General features: G+C 39.5%; 1 protein-coding gene across 1 annotated transcript in view; it reads left to right on the top strand.

The window, feature by feature from the left end:
• Positions 1-17,689, top strand: part of met (MET proto-oncogene, receptor tyrosine kinase) — a 60,565-nt gene that overhangs the window by 7,751 nt on the left and 35,125 nt on the right. The window lies entirely within an intron of this gene.

Here is a 17,689-nt window from a genome sequence, read left to right as displayed (position 1 = left end):
TGACAGTGAGTGGCGGTATGAAAACTGTTGTTCCAATCACTCACAAAGCGAGAGTGTACTATTTCATTATTAGACATTCTTTCCTCTTGACTCACTTGATTGAGGCATGACATCAGTTTTTTTGCTGGAGGTACAGGAGCATCTCTGCACACTGTGTAATTATAATAAGAATCCTTCTGTTCCTTTAGTCTGGTTTGGATAATAGGCTATGTTTTAATAAGTGTGCAAACAACATGATCTAAAAGCTGATTTTTTTTAAATAATGCTGACTTCATCTGACTTCATTTAGTGATCTTTTTTTTCAGTAACTCAATACATACGCTAAAATCCTTTTGTGCTGTCTTTTTTCTTCTTCTTCTTCTTCTTCTTCTTCTTCTTCTTCTTCTTTTTTTTCAGCGCACTCAGCAGAGACAAAACGGCACAAAAAAAATCTGCTGCTTCCAAATATTTCCATGTCTGAGTTTGAACTCTCAGAACGCTCAGACGCAGCAGGGTCAAGTGTTGATTCGTCGTAGCCAAAAGAGCTTTTATCTCAGTGAGAGTGGGGCGCCGATTTTCCCTATTTCTTTTTTTTTTTTTTTTTATTGCTGACTGTCTTATTTGTGTGCTTCCTATCTTCAGCTGCCAGGTTAAAGAAATGAGCTGTAAGACCATTGAACAACTGCCCATCTGATGCTCGTGGTGTAAGCCAGGACTCCAATGATCTAATCGTAACACCGCTTAATAGATTTATGACTTGTGTTTAGTGGCATACGGCAGGTAGACTCATGTTATCGTGAGGTTTGGGAGAGATAAGCGATGTCATAAATGCATAAAAGTTGTAAACGTTAGAAGGAGACATACTTAAACACACAGCAGGATTATTTTTGTCGTTTGCTTCTCCAAACTGTGCATTTCTTTTGGAAAACTCCCAGTTGGATTCTGGATGAGGTTGAAAGCTTTAGTGTAAGCGCGCGTTTGAAGATTGTAAGTGGTGGTTGTCGGCTCAGACGTGCCTCTCGTATCGAGTTTAAGCAGCTAAGATATGATAAATGTTGTAATGATGAGTGGTTCTCGTCTGAGCTGTCTACAGTACGTGATCGAGCAAATCTGCTTCTTCTTATTGTTTTTTCTCAGGATTGTTTCTGTCCTCAGGCGGCTCCCACTTAGACATAAAGAGTTTGACATTGAAGAAATATTTAATAATCTTTACCATCAGACCTGGAGCGTAACGACAGATTACTGTGCTTCAGCAGATTTTTTTAATTATGCTACTTTTCTGGGTCCAATTTAGAATCTCTTCCAATTATTTAGCCTTTTGCTTTAAGCTGTATTTATAGAAGTACTGTAGAGGCACTTAAGAGTACTTTCCCTCAGCTGCTGATTTGAGCAAAAGTAGAAACAATATCAAAAGGTTGAACTGATAATGAGTCCATTAGTTTATGCACAAGGAAATGAGTAATCTACTAATCTTTGTGAATACAATAGTGAATGAACACACACTTGTTTTTGTACATTATTGTACTTAATGAATCAGTCTGATACTTAAATTGTAATTATTTCTTTCAACCTGAACTAGCACTGCAAAGTTTACTCAATTGATTTATGACTTGTGTTTAGTGGCAGAAAACGTATCACCCATTATGTTTTAACAAGAAAAAATTACACAATTCGGTGAATCCAGCTGTTTAAATATGAATATTGTCTTTTTTTTATTCCTCTAATGGTAAACTGAATATCTTTAAGTTATGGAAAAAGACATTTTAGGTTGCAGCCTGGGCTTTGGGAAACCATTTTCTGACATTTTATAGACCAAACAACAAATTAATTAATCACAGATTCATCTTTTTTTATTTTTTTTATTTATTTACTTATTTTTTTATTATTTAAAAAAAATATTGACTTATTTTTTTATTTTTATTTTTATTTATTTTTATTTTATTTTATTATTTTATTATTTTATTATTTTATTTCTATTTCTATTTCTATTTATTTTATTTTATTTTATTTTATTTTTATTTTTATTTTTATTTTTATTTTTATTTTTATTTTTATTTTTATTTTTATTTATTTTATTTTATTATTATTATTAATATTATTATTTCTTCTATTTTATTCTTGGTTATTGGTTTCTGTGTATTAATCTTAAAATCACTACAAAATAAAAGACATTTTAGGTTACAGCCTGGGCTTTGGGAAACAGTGACTGAGATTTTTCACCATTTTCTGACATTTTATCCACCAAACACCAAATGAATGAATCACAGATTAATCGCTAATGAAAGTAATCATTAGTTGCAGCTTTAACCTGAATTGAGTAAAGATTTAATCTGATTAACATAGTTTTTCAGTATTCCGGTAAATCTCCACCAAAAAAAGAAGCTCATTAAAGAATTGATTCAACCCCCCCCCCCAACCCCAAAATGTGCTGTTACTTGACAAAATATCACTTTAAAAAAAAAAAAGAAAAAACCCATGTAAGACCATTTGCTGGGTAATGTAGTGTGCCGAGCCATGACGGGGGGTTTGGAGTGACCCCAACACGCCTGGCACCCATTCCCATAATTCCCTACTGAAGGAGGAGGAACGTTTGAGACTAAAAATAAAGAACGGCCACATTCGAGGTCAAAATTATCATCGGATTACCATTGATTCGAGAAAACCCACCAAATGCTGATTGCTTTTAAATTGAATCTTGGTCCTGATTGATTATAGTGTGTGTAATATAATTCCAGAGAGGAGACGCTTTTGACCGACAGTCATTTTAATTAGCCGGCCTGTTTTTAATGAACAAGCTTTAAACTGCTGTCTCCAAAAGATGCCACAGAGGCCTTATTGATTATACTTTACACTGTTAAAGAATTCCTAATAATTTCTGATTATAAATAAGGAGCCAGTTATGTGACTTCCAAGATATATAAAAGCTTCTGCCAGGCAGCTGTTTGGTCACTGAATGAGATAAGATTACATTTTATTTGCATGCAGCGCCGAGTAAAAGAATGTAGAGCAGAGTACAGTAGATGTTTGCCTTATTTAGAGCCTTAACTCTTCCTTCCTTCCTTCCTTCCTTCCTTCCTTCCTTCCTTCCTTCCTCCTTGTCAATTTCTTCCGGCCCTGTTTTTCTTCCTCCATCCCCCTTTCTTCCTTCCTTCCTCCCTCCTTCTTTCCTTCCCTCCTTCTTTCCCTTCCTTCTTTCCTCTGTCCTTGCCTTCCTTCCTTCCTTCCTCTTTTCCTTTCTCCCTCCCTCCTACCTTCCTTCCTTGCCTTCCTTCCTTCTTTCCTCCCTCCCTCCTTCTCTCTTTCTTTCCTCCCCCCTACCTTCCTCCCTTCCTTCTTTCCTCTGTCCATCTTTCCTTCCTTCCTCCCTTCCTCTTTTCCTTTCTTCCTCCCTCCTACCTTCCTTCCTTCCTTCCCTCCTTCCCTCTTTTCCTTCCTTCGTCCTTTCCTTCCTTCTTCCCTCCTCCCTTCCTTTCCTTCCTTCTTCCTCCCTCCCTTCCTTCTTTCCTTCCTTCCTTCCTTATTTCCTCTGTCCTTCTCTCCTTTCCTCCCTTCCTTCCTCCCTTCCTCCTTTCCTTCCTTCTTCATCCCTTCCTTCCTTCTCTCCTTTCCTTCTTCCTTCCTTCCTCCCTTCCTTCCTTGACTCGAGGACAACAGGAGGGTTAACAACATCAACATGAAACGTTTTTTTTTTTTCCCCCAAGAGAGGATTTAAAAGAAAAGAAAAGAATTGATAAAGGGTGTTGGATGTTATGAACTGTATCTCTGAGCTATATAAACAAAAATTGACTTTACTTAACCTAAATAAGGACTTCTTGCTAAATGCTAGAAAAATAATGCATAACACTTGGACTCTAGTGAGTACTTCAGACTTGACTTGATTGCAGCGCTGAGAGACGTGACTCACTAGAAACATAACTCCCTTAAAGGATAAGGCTGCCATTTTTAAAAAGTATTTTTGTAACTGTCAATAGAGTCAAACCAATAATGAACTGATCTGCCTAGAAGTATCGTGTGTGTGTAGACCAGGGATGTCAAACATGAGGCCCGTGGGCCAGAACCGGCCCGCCAAGGGGTCCAATCCGGCCCTTACTTCCTTCCTTCCTTCCTTGTCTTCTTTTCCATTCTTCCTTTCCTTCCTAATCCCTTTTCTTTCCTTCCTTCCTTCCTAATCCCTTTTCCTTCCTTCCTTCCTTCCTTCCTTCCTTCCTTCCTTCCTTCCTTCCTTCCTTCCTTCCTTCCTTCCTTCCGTCCGTCCGTCCGTCCGTCCTTCCTTTTGTCTTTCCTTCCCTCCTTTCTTTCCTTCCTATCACTTTTCCCTTCTTTCCTTCCTTCTTTCCTACCTTCTTTCCTTCCTTCCTTCCTTCCTTCCTCCCTTCCATCTTTTTATTGGTCCGGCCCACATGAGATCAGATTTGGCTGTATGTGGCCCTTGAACGAAGGTGAGTTTGACACCCCTGGTGTAGACCAAGTCCCTTCACTACAAAAGAGTACAGTCACAGTAGTTTTCTTTTATTCATTAAAAAACGTCTCTAAACAGGAAATCATTTTTTCAGTCTCTGGAGAGTAGTTCTATGTAGAGAGTTTGGCTCGCTTGTTGTCCAACATATCACAACCTCTTGACTTTGCAATCCTTTGAGTAATTTACAGTGTAGTGCATAGTCGAGAGATTGTGATATGTGGTAGAACGAGCTAGCAAACCACTGTAATGGTAATGGTGCTTCTCTCTAGAGACTGAAAACATGATTGCTGTTATTAGTCTTGGAGCTGTTTCTAAATAAACTTAGGTTACTGTACTACTTGTGGTGAAGGAACATGTTGCCCAGTGTAGCTTTGTGGCTCATTGACATGTTTTTCCATTTCCATGACCACACATCTGGAAGATTTAATTAATAGGCCATGTACTGTACGACGAAAGGACTTGATCTCTTTCATTAAGGGGAGAAAAAAAAGTGAATTCAAACTCAGCTTCTTGTCCCTTTTTTAGTGGCCACTAGTCAGATGCTCGATCAGTTACAACTCCAATTTCAGTTTGACAGAAGACTTGACCTCAAATTTGTTCTGAAAGACTTGCATCGTGACTTGGACTGCTCTCAAAAGCTGCTTGAAAAATAGTTGCTTTTCCAAATTTAGCTTTACTCTGACATACAGTAGTTTCAAAAGATCTGTACAAAAGGTGAGAAGTAGAAAGAGGAAAGAGCATACATTGCATATTGGTATCAAGAAAATGCCACATAGAGAATATGTAGAGGAACATTTAGCAAACTGGCAAACTGTTTTGTCTTCAGTCTCAGCCCATCTGCTTCTAATCTATATTTCACTGTGGGCTCTAGCATGAAACTGTCATATGGAATTTATTCTTACTTTTTTTTTTTTTTAAGCGTAAGGTTTTGTATCAGTTTCCTTGCAGCTAAAACACTGCCAACTGCATGTGTCGAAGTTTTAAAAATCTACATCGCCTCCTCCTATGATGTGATAGATGTTGCCGTAATGACGACAATCACCGATCAATCAATCATCAGTTAAAGTAACCGTGATATTTTATGCTTTTGTTGTATTTTTCCAGTGACACAGCTAGAGGTGCTTGATGATTAGTCCCACGGCAACCTCACAATAAACACTACTTAATACTTAATACTTTTCATTCATCAGTAGTGCTGCTGATTCAGTGGGTGCTGCTGCTGCTTGTGGATATCACAGTTTTAGAGCCCCGCATGCCCGAGCCTGCTCATGCCATCACTAAGCTGGTATTTGTTCTCTTTGACTCTCCCTCTCTGTATTAGGCTTTACTGCGGCTGGTGAACACGCATCAACGTTATCATTGTCCAGAACTTGAGTTACCTCTCGTTTTTCAAGATGCTGCAAAAGAAAAATCTACAACACCCTAGAGAGAGGATAAGATGAATAGGGAGATGTCATTTTTATGTTTTTGTCTTCTTGTGACCTTTTAATCTTGTTTAGGAAATTCATTGTTGACTTTTCATCCCTAAATCCTTCAATTCTGTTGATTAAGTACCACTAGACAAGGCTGTTGGAGCTCCCATGATAAAATACATCACATAATGTACCATTTATATGATTGGCAGCCAAAAAAAAAATGCATTTCTGCTTTACTATTGTAAATCTACTTTTTTTTTTTTTTTCTTACCTCACTATGCTGCTGGACTGAGCTCTCAATTTTCCATTTTGCTTCTACTTCCAGGAGAGACAGACATGCAATAAGTGCCACATGTACAGAGTAGAGAGAAGTAGCAGTACTAGAGTTAAAAGTATGGAGAAATATAAAGTAATTAGAGTACCTAATAAAGTGTTTGGAATAAAGAGGCACTTGTAGCTGTATGATGATGTGATAATCATAATAACTGTATCAGAAGGCGTCAGTGACCTTTTTATGTGAATTTTTACAACAGATGTCACAGATTGCGTCCCGCATGCCCGAGCCTGTCCGTGCCATCACTAAGACGGGCGCAGGACCCAGCAGTGTTCTTTGCAGGGTGGGCTTGTCTCCAGCGGCATACAGGAATCAACTAAAGAATGAAAATACTATATTCTTGTCCCATCCTGTCCTTCTTATATTTCTCCTTGTAAGCCTTCGTAAAAAAAAAGCCTTGATAAAGACCACTCTGTCTCTGTGTGTGTGTGTGTGTGTGTGTGTGTGTGTGTGTGTGTGTGTGTGTGTGTGTGTGTGTGTGTGTGTGTGTGTGTGTGTGTGTGTGTGTGTGTGTGTGTGTGTGTGTGTGTGTGTGTGTGTGTGTGTGATGAGATTAGATCAGTGTTTTTAGGACCTGCATCTATCTCATAACATACAGTGTTACACAGATCTTCTCACGTGCCTACACACACATACAGACAAGAGCATACTCTTACAGTAAGACAAATATGCTTGTTGACAGATCAGGTCCAGATCAGCTGACCTCTGCCTCATAAAGGCAGAAAAAAACACAAGTGCAGTTGAATTACTTTGCTTTTTTTTTTTTTTACTACTGTTACTTTACATTGAAGAAACTTTAACCTTTGTGTCGTCCTCCCGGGTCAAATTGACCCCGTATGTTTTGACTGTTCCTTCTCTTCCTTTCCTTCCTCCCTTCCTTCCTTCCTTCCTTCCTCCCTTCCTTCCTTTTGTCTTTCCCTCCTTTCTTTCCTTCCTATCACTTTTTCCTTCCTTCCTTCCTTCCTTCCTTCCTTCCTTCCTTCCTCCCTTCCATCTTTTTATTGGTCCGGCCCACATGAGATCAGATTTGGCTGTATGTGGCCCTTGAACGAAGGTGAGTTTGACACCCCTGGTGTAGACCAAGTCCCTTCACTACAAAAGAGAACAGTCACAGTAGTTTTCTTTTATTTATTGAAAAACATCTCTAAACAGGAAATCATTTTTTCAGTCTCTGGAGTGTAGTTCTATGTAGAGAGTTTGGAGAGTTTCCTCTGTCCTTCTTTCCTTCCTTCTTCCCTTCCTCTTTTCCTTTCCCCCTCCCTCCCCCCTACCTTCCTGCCATCCTTCTTTCCTTTCCTCCTTCCTTCCCTTCCTTTCTTCCTTCCTCCTTTCCTTCCTTCTTCCTCTCTTCCATCCTTAGTTCTTAGTAGTCCTTACTTTAAACTAAATCACAAATTTAGTCTTTGCTTTAGCTCCGTTCCTTAAACTCAGCATGCTCCTCCTTGTGTTCCTTATCCAGGTGCCTGATTAAATTTGTGGTGTTGAAACATTTTGCAGATGCTCCCCTAAGAGGTACATTAGTGTTGCACATAGCTTGTGTTTTATCTGTCTCATTTACTCCACGGACAAAGAAGTCCCACACCAACAACATAAGGTTATTTTCATACATTATGGACCAAGTGATCAATTAATCATTAGAGGCAGTGCAACAATCAACCATGTCAGGTTCGTGCCTATGCAAACGACTGTCCACGTGTGATAACTTGGTGCCGCCACACTCTGATTGTCCATATGGCTTGCCGTGTGTTGTCGGTGAGAGCTGGCAGCTGCGTGCCCCGCGCCCCTCCACCCTCGGCTGTGCTGTTGCGTCACCTGACAGCCGAGTCCAGGCAGGTCGCTCTGTATGAGGAGAGGATTTGTCACAGCACATCAGGAAATAAACACAAAACCACTGATTTTATCTAACATCACGGTGTCCATAGAAACGTTTACCGTCTTTGAAACAAGCTTACTGTGAAGACGTGCCAACCGTGTAGTGCCACAGGTGAATAATTGAATCAACCCCCGATCCTGTTCAATACTTGCGTAATGATCCCCTCCCAGAATAACACATTACATATTCTCCAATAGATAAAGATAAAACATGTCATGTATGGATTGCACTTGCAGCATCATGATTTCAACACTACTTTCTACTAGTGTGGCAGTATCAGGTCAGTTTTCTGCCTGTTCATGTCTGCAAGCATTTCCTCACAATTTTCTGCATGATTTCACATTCACTCAATGTCAGTATTTAGTTTTGGGATCTGCCAAGTTAATCATTAGCTAAGTAGTCCAGTTTTCTTTTTTTGTTTTGTTGAAAGCTGGAAGTGTGTGTAAATCCTTTTGCTCAGCCTTTTGTATGCACATCTTATCTGTGTTCTCTAGATAAAGGGTTAGAGTAGTAAATATGCAAACCGTCAGTGCCTGCAAGCTGTCTTTCAATAAGCAGGGGTGGGAAATTACAAGCAGCCACCATCGGCCAAATGCTGTTAAATTTAGGACAGAGCTGATAAGATGTTTAGTGCTAACTATGTCTTTAATAAACGACCATCATTTGTTTTGTTATTATCTTAAAATGAATCACAACTTGTAAAAAAAATACACTTTTCGCAACGGGACTGCAAACTTTGAAATGTATTCTCCGCTGTGCTTGGCTGATGGATGAAATGTTTCTGGCCAATTACACAAAGTGCTGTGGTGATCGTTGCGGCTATAGAGTCATGTTATCTTTCTGTTTTGACACTGTCTTGCAAATGAGATACTTTCCTCAAATACCACCCTGCTGACAGACTCGTCTCTGATTGGATTTCTTAAATGCTTTTCTTACCAGCGCAGAGACACTTGCCAGTAATGCCAGAAGCCATTCATGATACACTTGTTTAATGTCAAATATGGAGGAGCTGTGCATGGCTGAGCTTATGAGTCAAGGCCCCAGAGCTATTTCCTAATCAGCAGCATGCCTCCTACTCTTCAATTTCACCACATGGTGATATCCTGCTCTCTACTGAAATGAGGCTCGCGCGGATGCTTATCTGTCATCCCCCGCGCTCTAAATGAAGAACCAAGAGCAATCTCCTTTTCTCCTGCTGCTGTGCTGAGCGGCCGCCTCACCTTGACCCCGGATCACACTCATTTCCTTGGCTTTGGTTCTTTCAAGCTTTGTCATAAGGTCTGAGTCTGGCTCTTTGAAGCTCATAATCACAAAGTTCAGCAGAGCAGCAAACGATCCACGCAGGCCTTTGGCCACAGACTCTAGGAGGACAGAAATGAAAGCTAACCTCATCTCAATATTTCTCAAGCTTTAGTACTTGGACTGTCTGCGTAGACAGTCTGGATGATGACTTGGAGGATACCACAAAGTAACGTGCACAGAAACTTGCGTGCTTTACCCATTTCATCCTGTAGCTGTATGTTAACTCAACTAATTATATTTCATTTTAAATCAGTCATTCCAAAGTTCTTCAAAAAGAAAATAAGAATAGGAGACAGTGGCCTGGCCATCGAGGGCAATTTTGGGTTCACTGTCTTGCTCAGGGACTTAATTTATGGACCCGCTTTACCGCTTGAGCCACAGCCGCTCCATAGTATAGTCACTGACATACACGCATACAGTCATTTATTTGCCACCCAACTGGTCAGCTGACAATATGCATGGAAAAAGTCACCTCTATAAACAGCCATATGTGCAGTAGAAGATCCCGAGTCAAAGTTCAGTTCACACAAATGTCATAGCTTATTTTCTCACATTGAATCACATAGCTATGCAGGTGGTTTTGGTTTTATTCTTCCATTTTTTTGGGGGGATATTTGTCTCTTTGGGATTACAGCCTCAGCCTCAGCTTTTCACCTCAATACTACGGAGGTAATAGAGTTCAGTTTATGGTGCTGGCATTGGTGAAAAACTACATATAATAAAAAAAAAAAGCTCAGCAGTAATATTTCTTTCCAGAAGGAGTGTTAATGTTAATGTTTCATTGAATGACACATATTTCAAGAGATTTCATAAGATCACAACATTTTATTATCACATACATTGTATAACCTTACGTATGGCTAGATACTGCTAAAGGAAATTGAGAAAGCTTTTGTCATTTGGGTGAACTGACCCTTTAGGTGTCTTTTGATCTTGTCAATCTGCTAAATTTCCATTGACATGTAGCTCCCATAAGGCTTCTTTTGATACACAGATAACCTATAATAACAAACAATAACAACAAAATAACCTATATTTGTCGACCAAATGGAAGTGGACACCATGTCATTCCAAGAGAAGGTGTCACCTCAGATGGGGGGGGCGGGGGAGGGGGGGTCTAATTGCCCCCTCATTCAATTCAACCAGTAATCCCCACACAATGCAAGCAAGGGGATTGTGCCTGAATGTATGCTTAAGTAAAGGAAGTGAATAGAGAAGAAACCCTCCTCCCTATCTCTCTGTCCACACACTCTTATGGCTTTTATCACTCTGTCTAATCCCAAACAATGCACCACAAACAGAGAAGCTATCAAGCCAATCCCTGGGACACCTCAGATATTGTCTCCGCAGGCTTTGATCTCACTCTCCTCATCGGTGATCCTGGCTTGAATCATATCGCTGGAGGAAGGCAAGCTCACACCTGAGAGGGATGAGTAGCTTTTCTGGGAACTGAGCTGTGTGTGTTTTACGGTTAAAAGCTCTATTTTATCACCAGCTGGACTCTACCAAAATTGTTTTGAACATTTTTGTTTGAGGGAGTGAGAAGAAGATCCTAAATATAGCCTTTTATTTTTACTTTTATAGGAATCCAGAAATTAGTCTGTGTTAAGTTTGCAAACCTGAGAAAATTGCTGTTTTTTTTATTGTTTTGGAAATATATCTGAGTACCAGTTTGCTTTCACCTCAAGAAACCGCTGTTATTGTTAAGTTGCATCACACCTCCCAGCCCTAAAACATGGAACTTAGCCCTCATCATGAAGCCAGTATACAGTAATCCTTCGGTCTTGCTTCAGTCCGGAGCATTAAAAACTCTGGCTTCAGGCCTGCTGTCTCAGTTGGTGAGCTCAAGCAGATGCAGCAAAATTATTCAGAGCCCAGTCCCAGAACATCTTTTGATATATTTGTACAAGTGTGAGAAGAAGGTTGAGCAACACTGCAAAGTCAAATGCTAACTTCCAAGTGTGAAAAGGTGCAATGATGCATCGTTGCTCTCATTGTCAGCTCTCTGAGGGCAGAGGCAGGGCTTATTTTTTCTCTTGTTTGCTGCATCGTGAAGTTTAAAGACTGTGAAGCATACAAGTGGCTGCCACCTGCAAGCTGTCACGACATGCAGTGAAATGTTTTATGGTGACTTCATAAAGATCTGCCTCTATAAAAAATGTGGCTGTTTTCAGCACTTTTTTTGAAGAGGTTTTGGCTGTTTGTGTTTCCGTGGGATTCCACAATTATTTTTAGCTTTGTCTTTCTATGCAAAGCTAAATATTACACTTGCTTCTCTGTGTCACTTGTTTAAAAGGGACAAATATTGAAAAGGCTTGCAGCTGAGCAATAAAAACTACATTCCCTGTGAAGAACATTTTCTTCCATACTGCTAGTCTTCAGATTCCTCCTCCCCCTGTGCTGTCCTTGGTGCTCTGCAGTCGTATTTGTTTGGTTTTCTTCATCTGGCTCTGATCTTCGCTTTAGTATTGAGTACGAGCACAGCGTATCTGCCAGCGCAACGCCTTGCCAGTGATCTCATCTCATCCAGGACAGAGCTGAGATGAGGATCCCGCCGTGATCAGACCTTATGCTGACCCTTGGTAGATAAGCTGCCTCACTGCTGAGACACAGGCCAGGGCTGTTTACAACCTGAGGTTATCTGGCTGTTCCTCAACGGCTGCTGTTGGGCGGCAGCTCTCCATCTGCTGTTTTCCTGCCTCACCTCATGTATGAGCAAGGAGCCCATGCTTCAAGATGTCTCAAAGACAGAAAATTACCTCGTAGATCTAAAAAAAAAAAAAAAAAAAAAAAAAGAGAGGGAGAGAACTCAGAGAAGCAGTGAGAGCCACTTATAGTCATGATTGTCTTATGCTTTAAATGGTAGCAAAGAGGCCTGAGGAGCTGTTTTTGGCCATTTCTGCTCACATAGAAATCTTCACTGTGAAGATTCTGCCAAGTGTCTGCACCGGTGGATGGATCTGATTATTCCAGACTGCTAGCAAGCAGGAATTCTGGAAAAAAAAAGTAGCTGAATACCTTTTGAAAAAATGTCAGCTTATATCTTTTTAGAGCTGTGCAGTAATGTAATGTTAATGTGCATATCCCCACTTCAAATCAAACAGGCCCTCTCGGCACTAAGGGACAATTATTTTGACATTTTCATTGAAGCTGTTACTGTAGTGCAGAACAGATGTACTCTTAAGGCTACTTGTACTTCTGATTGTAATAATCAATAACAAAAAGGTAACTAACACTAATAAAGCCACATGAGTAGATGAGTCTTAGCGCACTAAGACTGCATAGCAGCCCAATACTTAAGTTATCTTCCTTATATTAATGCTTCTCTGTAATCAAGAGCACATGTAGGAATGGCAGCTGCTTCAGTAAATACGACTGATCGTTTCACTTAGCTGTCAAATTGGAGATGGATCTGACCTCAGAAAGGCATTAATGCTCTAAAATAATGCCCTCAGTGAGTAATATGCAGGCTGAAAAAACAAAGCATGATGTGGGGCTTGCTTGCACCCAAACAATTACCCCATCATTACTCATTTAGTTGCAGTGCAGTCAGAAAGTATTAGGACAGGGTGTTTGGTGGTGTTTACATCCATATTCATCCATATTAGACTTGTGGTCATTTCTACCCTTGGGGACTATAAATAAAAAGCACTGCAAAACCTAGACCATTAATCTAATGTGAAAGTAAACTCCCTAAAATTGAAGGCTTGGGTCCACCAGGAAAAGCCATACTTTTTTACTAACCTAGAAGTATATGGCCATTCAGTTTGTCCAGCTTTTAAGATATCCGTCTCAGTAGCCTTGTAGAAAGTAGTTCCAGTTTAAAAAAAAAAAAGAGTTCACTTTGAGGTCTGTGGACTACGCAAAGTAATAGGGACATTGTTTCCAAGAATACATTTGCTATTGGAATTTTAAATATCTTTTTTTACTATGCTGTCAGCACCACAAATGAAAATACCAAACAAAATCTGTGGGACTAGACACAATGTATGCCAATAGATGTAAATTAAAAAATGCTTTTTTGTGTGATTTTCGGTGTCATGGAGTACAAATCCTGGTACTCACATTATAGGTAGGGGTTTAATGCTTTCTGTATGCATCTTGATGTAATCATGAATTCTTGATGGGCAGCATTCTCCAATCACTCTGGGCTAAAAGTGTAATAATTGGTCTGTACTGTAGTTTCTCTTTGCATAATCCTTTTTAATCAACACTAATGTGACAAAATAGTACATAGCAGATGCACTACTTCTATAGAGAGCTGACATGTGCTGATACTAAAAAGTACATCATTGGCAAATACTGGTTTGTTGGCACATTTCATCACAGGTTGATACCAAGCATGTAGCTCCTGGTCTTAAAAATATAAAGCCAATGCAAGAGTTCCTTAAACCTGCATTCTTCCTAATGGCCAGCAGGAGGTGACTCCACTGGTTACAAAAAGACGTCCAACTGTATGTATGGAAGTCTAATAAATAAATTGACCCCACTTAATTTATTACCTCAGAGAACAGTTTGCTAATGAGTTTATGGTCTGAATCACTAGTTTATGGTTATAGTTTATGGTTCTGATTATAGTAAAATAGACGATAAAGCAAGGTTATTGATTGACAAGTCGCTACAACGGCAACAACTTCGATTATATACCATAACCATGGCGTAACACCTGATTCACAGAGCATAGGCATAGATGGCACTATTTCACAGTGTGGGTAAGTATATTTTGTTTTAATGGTTTTAACCCTGTTCGCAAATTTGCGTTAGCATTAGCACCGTTACCATGCTAACCGGTACAGACCAGTGTAGAAGCTAGTGCTAGGGTTAGCTCCACCCTGTTGTCCAAATATGGTAATTTATTGATCCAGAAATCAAAGATGGTGACAGTCAAATCGCCAAAGATTCATTTCAAAGTGGTAGACCTCAAACCAACGGGTGACGTCATGGTGAATGTGTCTGTATTTTTTTTTACAGTCGATGATTGAGTTGTCAGCCAGAATGTGGACCCCTCAGCACAGCTATAAACACAGACATCCACCATCATAACAGTATAATAATAATAGAAAATCACAAAAAGCATCTTATATCCCCTTTAAGAGCTGTGAAGCTGTAATAATAAAACTTCAAGGATGAGTTCACATTTATTCAAGTCTTTCTTAAAACAATACACACATGTCCAAAACTACATGAAAACAGTTATTGGCTTCTCTAATTTTTCCTCTTGACCATACTGGCCTTGAAGAGAACCTTCATAAAATAATTTTAGTATGCATATGGGGGACAAAATCCACAGTACTCAATCAGTGCAAAAAATGTGTTGTAAAGTTCAGATGAGGCCTCAGCAAGTCTGAGTTGGTCAAATAAGGAGGATATCTTCCAGTCTTTCTAGTATGAAATTTCCTCTCTGACATTACAAGCAGCCACTAATAACCAACATGAGAGTCCTTGCCACAGCATCGTCACAGCAGATGTCACAGATATTGATGTGACCTCAGTATTTAAACAAATAAATGTCAGGGAGAAACGTATGAGTCCTGCAGGAGTGTTTTACTGTATGTTTCATGTGGAAAATGCACGCCAAGCATGACAAGGCGAACTTTATATGGTGTAATGAATCTCATATGTCAGGAGCTTTTATGAAACACCTAGGATAAGAGCTGCATAGATGTAACCTCAATATCAGTCATCAATGGAAAAACCATCCATTTGCCATGTAAAATACACCAGAAATTAGACTAAATGATTATTATCCATTTGAAAATTATTCTTGCTTAATATCTCATTTTTATCTGTGAATAAAAAAATGCGTTAAGGCTTTGACCTGATCTAATTCCCTTTGATCTGCAGACTGTAACTTTAGCTACTGTGTCAGTCTGACCCAAATGTGGATTTTTAGAGCAACTCTGGAAAGCTCATTTGAAGAATGTGCTGTTGCCGTTTAGAAGAAGTGGAATCAAAGCCGGTCTCAGACAGAGCAGAAATAGTGTCTTTTGGCCCCCATTCGCTAAACTCAGCAGTCCATCATTCTTCCCCTTGTTTTGTATCGCATAAATTCCACATCTCCGAGAAGACGACGAGAAAAATATGTTGATATATGCAGGAGAAGAAGCAGCTGTGTCAAGCAAAGATGAAAAATCTCTTCTAACTGGGTTCTCAGAGATGATATTTTAGTTTCTTATTGGAGTCGGAGGAGACGGAGGATGCAGGATTGTCATTCAACCAGCCAGGTTTCAACGTTAAGATGATTTAGTGGTGCTGAGAGGTTGGAGAGGCTGCATTGTTCTTTTTGTGGGAGAAGCATGGAGAACACACACAAATACACACTCACACACCTACAGATTATTTTAACTGCCAAATTGACCATGCATGTGAGTACTGTATGAATGTGTGCACACAGAGGTAAAGGAAATAGAAAAAAAAGAGAGGAAGGTGGTTAGTGGAGAGAAGAATTGAAGGGGGATGAGGCGGATAGGTGGGTGAGAGGACAAAGTTTAAAACTGGACGGGTTGGAGGAAAGGCGGAGGGACAGAGAGACTTTCAAATCCTCTTAACATTTCCATGAAACAATAAGATGTTGTTTTCAGTATCTGGGCCGGACAGGAGAAACTCCTTCTACCAGTGTAGCGTGAGAATTCTTGGTTTGGTCAAAGAGAGACTTACACAGGAAGTAATTTGTTTTACTTATTAAAAGAATAAGGAAAAGAATTACGCCATCGTCTGTGGGCTGTTTTGGATGGTTGTTGTTGTTGTTTGTGGGCAACAAAGAAAATTTAGAAATTTAAGGATTTTCACTCCCACTTCTTCCCTGGGAAAGAGTTTCCCAAGACAGGCTTGAAATAAGCATAAACTCTTGAAATGTAAATTACATGTTGTGGGCATGAATAATGTAAAAACCGCATGCATTCCTGTACACGAAAGAATACAATAACTTGTACTGAATGTCATCGTTTTCTTTATGTGGAAATTCAGCATTTAAGTATGGACAACTTTAGTATATTTCGTTAAGGCAAAATGCTTTATAAGTTCACTCATTTATTTATTCAGTCACACACAGTACCGTGCAAGGTACTGGCCTAACCATTGGGAAAATTTGGGGTTCAGTGTCTCGCCCAAGGACCCCCAATACCATGATAAGTGGACGACCGGCTCCACCTCCTGAGCCCCCCCCGCCCCCCGCCCCAAAAGACTATCCTGCATTTACCATAATGCAACTCAATGGCATGATTTCATTCGATCTTAATTCATCTCAGTTTGAGGTCAGACATGTATTGGTGGAGCCAGTGGTGACACCTACAGGACAACGCAGGTACAACGTATAAATCAGGGTTTTATTTCCACCATTTAATTTTTTCAGCATCTAACGTTTGTGTCTTTTCTGTTTTATTTTCTTACCTTTTAATCTTTTAATTTCTAAATTATGTATAGTAAGTGGTAAGGAAAGTGTATAGTGTGCAGAACAGAATGCAGTATACAAAGCATGTGACGAAAATGCAGGTCTTATCCTTCACTACCTGATGATTTACCGTGAATTTAGGAGAGCTTGCAAAATTCAGTGTGGGCACTGACATTCCTTTGCTGAACTTGTATCGCATCTTTGTGTTCATGCACAGAGCTAAGGCGTTTCAGGAGTTGCAACTTGTGGCGTTGGATGCTACAGTTGTCTTTTAGGAACCAGTAATTTAAGAAACTGTATCACTGTACTGAAACAGCCACAGTAAGTGACCCGATGAGTCATTTCCTGAATAGTATCCATTTTTGAAAACATTCATTCATGGTAATTGACCAAAAGAATCCAACATACCATTTTCACCACACAGACTGTCCATTATCTTTGGATACTACAAGCTGTATGATGCAAAGCATGAATAGAAACACCAAAACTCACAAAAATATTCAAAAATATTGATTGAAGGTCATCAGTGTTACTCTAAAATGTGTCTCAAACTATCAACCTTAAAAAAGAGCAATTTCTTTTTCTTTTTTTTCCCAACAGCTAGATATCTAATTTTGGAAATGAACATATTAGTTGTCAAATTTGTTTGAAATTGTGTGTTGATGGAACGTTTCCACTGTCCAGTCTGCAGACAAGAGTTTATATAAAGTCTTTATCTGCAAGACTAAACACTGCACTTAATGATTACAATCATATTTCACTATTATCAGTGCCATATTTCCTCAAGATCTTCAAATTATCATCAGTTATGTATTTCATGAATTTAAAATATGTTCCTCTGTCTCTAAAATGTCTTACTTTTCTCAGGAACAGGATATCAGGAGTCAGGTCTAATTTTACTGTAACCTCTAAATGTTATTCTTCTGTCTTCTTGTGG

The sequence above is a fragment of the Scomber japonicus genome, chromosome 5, assembly GCF_027409825.1.
Source record: "Scomber japonicus isolate fScoJap1 chromosome 5, fScoJap1.pri, whole genome shotgun sequence".
NCBI classification, from domain to species: domain Eukaryota; kingdom Metazoa; phylum Chordata; class Actinopteri; order Scombriformes; family Scombridae; genus Scomber; species Scomber japonicus.
Note: the sequence above shows the minus strand (reverse complement) of the source record. Positions and strands in the feature narration are given on the sequence as shown.